Source organism: Nicotiana tomentosiformis, chromosome 3, assembly GCF_000390325.3.
Source record: "Nicotiana tomentosiformis chromosome 3, ASM39032v3, whole genome shotgun sequence".
NCBI lineage: Eukaryota > Viridiplantae > Streptophyta > Magnoliopsida > Solanales > Solanaceae > Nicotiana > Nicotiana tomentosiformis.
Genome location: NC_090814.1, coordinates 866,047 through 875,200, shown reverse-complemented (window position 1 = coordinate 875,200; position 9,154 = coordinate 866,047).

Below are 9,154 nucleotides of genomic sequence, written 5' to 3'. Positions count from 1 at the left end.
CTTTAGGTACAATTCTATAAAAGGTAAAAATCTCTTGATTAGGTGATTGTCAGTTCCTTACTAATAAACGCCGAGATTCACGCCGAAATATCTGACCGGTCACGAATATTTCGGTCTTCTGTTAGTTATGCTAACAATGTTCCTTCGAGCTCGATCGGGGCTAAGGTCGACTTCGGGATTACGGACTCAATGTTCTCGAAGGCAGGCGTTCTAACCCCGAATTCTAGCTCGGTGGGACTCGGGGTCGATCTTCAATATTTGGTTGTCATGTTCCGAGCCTAACCTGCCATGTCGTAGGCGAGCTCGATTTCGACCATATACACATATCATATTTCTTTATCTGGTAATTATGTTACATTTTATCGCCATATTTTTATGTTGTATGATGCTCAGCAGTAACTAAAGGCCACTTCTATGAACAGAATTTAGTTTTCTTGATCATATGCCTTGTCCACGTTTCTTTCGTTTACAGTTTGTTGATCCTAAAGGCCCTTTATAGATGCAGAAAGCTAAGGAAATCTAACATATTGCCGGGCTTAGGTCATTGTTTAGTTCTCTTTAAGAAAGTCGTCTTAAAAATGGTCTGCTCGGCAGAAATTGGCCAAAATCAGCCAAATTTTGCCAAACACTATATTTTTATGGAAAATGACACCGTATAGACGCTCTCAAAGTAATACCTGAAAAAATATATATTTTTGTGTGTGTATATATATATATATATATATATATATATATAAATTTTATACATTTTTGCTGGCTTTAGTTTTCAAAATAGTTAATTGTTTTATTTTATGCAATAGTAGCAGTAAACAAAACTCTCCCTTTCTTTACTCGTCCAATTAATAAATTCTAGTTGTAGTAAATTACAAGTCCCTATGGATTATCTGATTTCTAAAATTACTTTATTACTTGAACGATCACATACATTGCGTGAGGTATTTGTCCCTATCACTGAGCCCCTTCACTTTCTTACCGGCGACATCTCTTGATATATGCGATTTTCACTTTTTTGATGATTTTTTTCTCTTTTATGTCTTCATGGTGTTGCTCTAATGAGAAGCTAGAGGCTTTTCGGCAATTCAAATTGATTTGTAATGTGCTTAATGCCTAATTGTCTCTTCAGAAAGAAAAGGTCTTGATTTTGACAGAATATTCCACCAGCTAATCTTTTCCTAGAGATATTTGGGAGTTTGTATGAGCAGAGAAAGGATATTGAAGTGCTGCAGGTGCTTCAAGGTGATCGATAATCGAAACCAGCTTTTTATGCCCAGCAATTAAGGGTGATGGATGAGTTCAAGGAGCCAGGAGGCAGAGGCGTAGCCATGAGTTGAATCTTACGAGTTCAGCATTTTAGTTCTTTTAAGTTACTGAGTTCTAAATCAATAATTTGTACATATTCAATGAATTTCATAAGACAAATACAAATTTTGGACCATAAATATTATTAGGTTCGGCCGAACATGTGACGAACACACTATCTCCGTCCCTAAACAGGAGGGCGATCGAAGATTATCAACCCATTCAATGTCATACTGGAGCCATGAGTCTGGCGGTACTGGAGGCCTAGCCTTTTTCCCAAAGCTGCATCAACAAAAGGCATGAACGCATAAACTTTTATCACAACGAAGAAGTTTAAAAGATGTACATTTCAGCAAGCATTTGTATATACCCCAAAGATGGTGGAACAGTTAGTCTTCTCTTTCACCAACATGCATACCTATACAACTTAGTTTAGAAGGGTCTTGGTTTGAACTTTGTATTTATTGCCTTTGGTGCATGCTTAGTGGTGCTTGTTAGTGTGTTTCTTTGAGGGATATTGTGGTAGTTTCGGTATGCATGTTAGCTATAAAGCTAGAAGTAATGTAATATCTCTGAGTTATTATATACTTCCTTCATTTCAATTTATGTGAACTTATTTAACTGAGCACGAAACTTTAAAAAAAAGAGAATATTTTTAAACGTATAGTATAAAATGAGGCACATATATTTTTTTTGGTTATAAATCATTGCATAAAGGTAAATTGTTTTCAAATATGGAAATGGGTCATTCTTTTTATCATAAACTAAAAAGGAAAAAGGAAATAGATTCACATAAATTGAAACGGAGGGAATATGAAATATCATTATGGCGACAGTTTCTTTTTCCAAATTAATATATAGTTGAGCCACAACCCCATGATCCTGATTCTTAGACAATGGGAACTGAACCAAAACGTAATGATGTAATGCAACAAACAGAGTCGGATTTGAACATACAAAATTTTAGAAGCCTGGAATACAAGTCGATAAAAATAACTCTATCCAGCTTTCTAGGTGATAAGTCTCATCATAATTCTAATCTCTGCAAATAACTACAAAACTAAAAACACTAAGTTTTAGTCTTGTAAAATGCTTTCTCTTCTCCATTAGCAGAAGTAGATGGAATCATCTAACCCTTATAAATGCAAGCAGTGAATCCGACTTATAAATCGGAATCATTAAATGAGACTTATAAACCTATATCTCTAAAGCTGGAAAAATATATTAACGTGGGAATTCTGCTGAATATTTTTCCTTCGGGTGAGGTATTTGTATTTTCAAGGGTTAAAAAGGATGAAGTCTGTTTGTTTTTAATTTCTTTTGATATTTTATATGCTCTTACTTTGCTGTCAAGTTTGGCATTTCTTCGTGATTTTGTTTCCGAGATTCTGAATAACTCTACTCAAGAATATTAAAATTTGAGGAATTTTGGTTTTACTCAAGAAACATTCTACCGAAGATCTACTGAATAGTACATCACCTGACTATTATTAGCTATGTCGTCACTTATAGAATTCCATGAATGCAATCGCAATCAACGAATGCAACTTGTAAATCGCAATCAGCATATGCTACTTAAAATGCAATCCACATATGTGACATAAATGGCAATCTGCATATGTGACTGAGTCGCAATAAGCAAACACTACTTATAAATTGCAATCGATGAATGTGACTGATAAATTGTGTTTAGCGAAAGCGACTAATAAATCATATTTTGTTAATGCGAGTTATAAATTGCAAGCAACGAATGCGACTTATAAATCATATCCACTAAATGAAACTTATAAACTTATATCTCTAAAGTTAAAAATATATATTAACTTGAGAATTCTGCTAAATGTTTTTCCTGAGAGATTTGTATTTTCCTGGGATGAAGTCCGTTTTTTTTTTGTAATTTCTTTTGATATTTTTTGTGCTCTTACTTTGCTGTCAAGTTTGGCAATTTTTCTTGATTTTATTTCTGGAATTCTAAATAACTCTACTCAAGAATGTGAAAAGATGAGGAATTTTGGTTTTACCCAAGAAAAATTCTACTGAGTACTACATCACCTGACTATTATTGGGTAAGTCGTCAACGGATGCAATCACAATCAACGAATGCGACTTGTAAATTGCAATCCACTTAAAACGCAATCTTATATGTGATATAGCATATGTGATTGAGTCACAATCAGGAAACGCAACCTATAAATCGCAATCATTGAATGAGACTTATAAATCTCATTTGATGAATGCGGCTTATAAATTGCGATCAGGGAATGCATCTGTTAAATCGCAATAATTAAATGAGACATATAAATTTATATCTCTTGTTACAGAATGAACCTAGATGTTTTACACAATGAACACAGACTGTTTCTTAGTAGTGTGCATAACTCATATATAGATAGCAGATTTGTAGGAATCTCTTTTATTTTTTTCCTTAGTTAGCACCTGATGTACATGTATATATATATGCATCACGACATAGAATAATACACCAATTTGATTCTTCCATACCTTGTTAATTACAAAGTGCTATATTTTTACATGGTATCAGAGCCACATCTGTGGCTACGACGGAGTTGAGTTTGTCTCACCGGAGTTTACCAAAACTTTCCGGCAGACAAGTGAGGTGCGTGTGTGGTCTATTCTCTGTCCAGCTTTGTTCTTCGAGATTAACACGTGAGACTCGGACAAGGTTGTATAACACCAATTTTGGTCAGGTTTGAGTTCTTCTACTATTTGGTTTGTTTTTGGGATACAAAAGTAATCGTGAAACAATATTCTTCCATATGATTGCTTGTTTTGTGAATTGGTATTTGTTGGGTCTTCCTTGTAAGACGCTTTGCTACAATTTGAGACTTGATATTATCTGTTGGGTCTTCCTTATTAGAAACGAAAATCTGCCAAAAATGATGATATGATGTATCAATAAATGGCAACAGAGATTGAGATATGATATGCAAATGAATGAGTATGACTAAGTATGTAACTGCAATTTAAGCAAATAACTCAACAGCAGATGTGACCTCAATGGGTCCCAACAGAATAAGCATATAGCCTAAACATGATTTCTAACATGGATTACAGCTCAATCACTCTAACACGTAAAGACCTCATGGATAAAAATAAGATCATGTAACTACACTGTACCATAGAGATAACCAAGTCGAAATTCACACGGTGCATGCCCACACGCCCGTCACCTAGCATGTGCGTCACCACAACACCAACACATAACACATATATGTCATGACCCAATTTCTCCTATAGGTCGTGATGGCGCCCAACGTCACCGCTAGGTAAGCCAGTGAACTAGCTATGTATTTATTCTTTTTAACAATTTCGAAATAGTTGACTTTTATTTATTAGGTAAATAAGAGGTGAAAAATTTAATAAAATAAAGCGTAAACAAATATAAGCGCAAGTGTGGTGTAATAAATACTCAAAAGCCATCAAATGTCTACTAGCATGGTTCCAAGACCTAGTATCACAAGTGTATGGGCTACTAGTAGAATATACAAATCACTAAACTACTGTCTAAAATAGAGTAGATAGAAAAAAAATACAAAAGAGAGACTCCGGGTGATGCAGAACGGACTCGGAAAGCAGCTCACCACTAAGCCTCGGGGTATTGGGGGTGCGTGCCGGGATGACTGCCAGATGCACCTGCCTCAGATCCTGCACGATTAGTGGAGAAGTATAGCGTGAGTAAATAAGCAACATGTACCCAGTAAGTATCCAGTCTAACCTCCAAGAAGTAGTGACGAGGGGTCGACATCGACACTTACTATGGGCCAATAATAAAATGCAGTAATTCTAAACATGTATGGAACAAGGAAATAATAATAATAACACAATAACAAGCAGTGAATAAATGATTCCTAAACTGATAATAAATTCCAAAATCTCCATCTAACACATACTAATTCCAAATCACTTTCGGTCATTAAAAAATTATACCTCTCAAGCCATAGCATAATATAAAGTGTAATCGGGTTCCGAGTATTATCATGCACGATTTATGCCGAAGTCGTATGGCCCGATCCAAAATATTGTGTGTACTGCCGACGGTCGAACGACACGAACCATAGATGCATCTACTGTACTGTCGAGGTGAGCAGCCTGCTCCCAAGATAATAGAGAAGTTTACCTCGCTCGCAGAATTACTTGCGACGCGAGAGGACATGGATTTCTCAAAGTTATTAAGTATTCTTCAATTCTTTCCCCAAAATAAGAAATCTAGCTTGGAAATTTTCAACTTTGAAATCTCTTGTCTCAGCTCTATTTAAGATAATTAGTATGCACAACAAACATGACAGTACAATTAAAGCATGATGTAAATCTAAGACTACCCGGACATCTCATGGAAAAAAGCATCACAGATGCGGCCCTCACTAGCTGGCCTCCTTCCGCTTTTTGGCGCCCTCATCGCATTTGCGGCCTCGCATATGCGGTCAAGACCTCGCACCTGTGCCACTGCCCCTCCAGCTCAAGGCCGCTTCTGCAGACCAGTGACTGCTTTTGCGGTCGTGCACCTGTGCCCCCATGTCCGCACCTACGGACTCAACCCACGGAGCCCAGATTCGCACCTGCGGCCAATTCTATGCAGGTGCAAATGCACTAGAAGCTCTGCTGCTTCAGAATTCTTCCAAGTCCAAACGAGTTCCGCGCATCGTCCAAACATACCAACAAGTTCGAAATCATAAAACGGACTCTCTCGAACCCTCAGAACACGTGAAATTACATCAAAACTAAGGATTACACTCCGAATCAAATCAAATCAACTTATGATCTTCAAGTTCTTCCAACTCACTCTAAACGCGCTAAATCATACTTAAACTACTCGGAATAACACCAAATTTTGCGTGCAAGTCTTAAGCAACCATATGGAGCTATTCCCAAGCTTGAAATCCCAAACGGACCTTAATAACACCAAAATCAACTTTAAACCAAATTTAAAGAACTTTAAAACCTTCAATGCGCCAACTTTAAACTTTATGCGCTGAAACGCTCCCGGGTCATCAAAAACCGGATCCGAACAAACGCCCAAGTCCAAAATAATCATACAAACCTATTGAGACCATCCAATCCCAGTTCTGAGGTCGTTTACTACAAATGTTTACCCAAGTCAAACTTAATCCTTTTAAGCCAATAATAAGGAACTAAGTGTTCTGATTTCAACCCGAACCCTTCCAAACCCTAACTAACCATCCCCGCAAGTCATAAAATAGTAAAAGCACACACGGGGAGTCTTATTTAGGGGAATGGGGATCTAGAAAGCAAAATGACCGTTCTGGTCGTTACATTCTCCACCCCTTAAACAAACGTTCATCCTCGACCGGGGCTAGAATCGTACCTGGAGATCTGAATAAGTGTGCATATCTGCTCTACATGTCCTTCTCGGTCTACTCAGTCACCTCCTTGACTGGTTGACCCCTCCACTGAACCTTTATCGCAGAAATCTTCTTGGATGTCAACTGGCGAACCTACCTATAAATAATGGAAATTGGCTCCTCCTCACAACCTAGGCTCTCATCTAGATGAATCGTGTAGTAGTCTAACACATGCGACCTGCCAGCATGATACTTTCGAAGCATAGACACGTGGAAGACCGGATGAACTCCCAATAGATTAGGAGGCAAAGCAAGCTCATAAGAAACCTCCCCAACTCCCCTCAACACAACAAATGGACCTATAAACTTAGGGCTTAACTTGCCCTTCTTCCTGAACTTCATGATTCCCTTCATCGGCGAGACTTTCAATAGAACCTTCTCGCCCACCATAAATGATAAATAACACGCCTTCTGATCTGTGTAACTCTTCTATCTAGACTGTGTTGTGCGAAGTTGCTCCTGAATCAACTTTACCTTTTCCAAGGCATCCTTCAACAAATCAGTACCATATAACTTAGCCTAGTCCGTCTTAAACCATCTGATGGGCGGACGACATTGCTGACCATATAAAGCCTCAAATAGAGATATATCGATGTTGGACTAATAACTGTTGTTGTAAGCAAACTTAGCCAAAGGCATAAATTTATCCCACTGCCCTCCGAAGTCAATCACGCATGCTTTGAACATATCCTCCAAGATCTTAACCATCCGCTCCGACTGCCTGTTGGTCTGCGAATGAAAGGCTGTGTTGAGCTCTACCCGGGTCCCCAACTCACTCTGTACTGTCCTCCAGAAATGCAAAGTAAACTGAAGGCCTCTATCTGATATAATGGAAATAGGCACACCATGCAACCGAACAATCTCCTGGATGTAAATATGGGCCAATCTCTCTGAAGAATAGGTGGTCACAACCAGAATGAAGTGTGCCGACTTGGTAAACCTGTCGACAATGACCCAAACTGCATTAAACTTCCTCAAGGTCCGCGGTAACCCAACTACGAAGTCCATAGTAATGCGCTTCCATTTCTACCCAAGTATAACCATCTGTTGGAGTAGGCCACCTGGCCTCTGATGCTCATACTTAACCTACTAGCAATTTAGGCACCTCGCTACATACTTAATTATGTCCTTCTTCATCTGCCGCCACCAATAATGCTGCCTCAGGGCGCGATACATATTCGTAGCACCTGGATGAATAGAATACCGAGAATTGTGTGCCTCCTCTAGAATCTTTTCCCTCAATCCATCAACATTAGGGACACATAGACAACTCTGGAGTTGCAGAACACCATCCTCACCAATAGTAACCTCCTTGGAACCACACTGTAGTACCATTTCTCTGAGAACCAATAAGTGCGGATCATTGTACTGGCAAGCCTTGATCTGCTCAAATAGTGAAGACTAGGCGACAACGCATGCAAGAACTCGGCTGGGATCTGAAATATCCAACCTCATAAGTATATTAGCCAATGACTGAATATCCTAATCTAATGGCCTCTCCTCCGCTGAAATGAATGTTAAACTACCCATACTCTCCGCCTTTCTACTCAAGGAATCCGCAACCATATTCGCCTTGCCCGGATGATAAAGGATGGTAATATCATAACAATCTTTTAGTAACTCAAGCCACCTGCGCTGCCTCAAATTGAGATCCCTCTACTTGAACAAATGCTGCAAGCTACGATGATCGGTGTAAACCTCACAGGACAGCCCATAAAGATAATGCCTCTAGATCTTAAGAGCATAAGCTATCGTGGCCAACTCCAAATCATGTGCTGGGTAATTCTTCTCGTGGGGCTTCAGCTAACGTGAAGCATATGCAATAAATCGTCCCTCCTGCATCAATACACAACCCAGAACAACACGTGAAGCATCGTAATACACAGTATACATCCCTGAACCGAAAGGCAACACTAACACCGGTGCTGAAATCAAGGTGGTCTTGAGCTTCTAAAAGCTCGCCTCACAATTGTTGGACCATCAGAATGGAGCACCCTTCTGGGTCAATATAGTCAAAGGTGTTTCAATAGATGAGAAGCCCTCCACATACCGACGATAATGACCTGCTAACCCCAAGAAGCTCCTGATCTCGATCGTCGTGGTAGGACTAGGCCAACTTTGAACCTTAATACCCTTGCCTGATACAACATGCCCCAAGAATGTCACAGAATTTAACCAAAACTCGCACTTGGAGAACTTAGCATATAGCTTTTATTCCCGCAAGGTCTGAAGCACCACACTCAAATGTTGTTCATGCTCCTCCATGCTACGCGAGTAGATCAAAATGTCAGTAATGAAGACAATGACAAACGAGTCAATATATGGCCTAAACACCCGGTTCATCAAATCCATGAAGAACGCCGGGGCTTTAGTCAAACCGAAGGACATCACTAGAAACTCATAGTGGCCATATCTTTCCGGAAAGCCGTCTTCGGAACATCCGAATCACGAATCTTCAACTGATGGTACCCCGA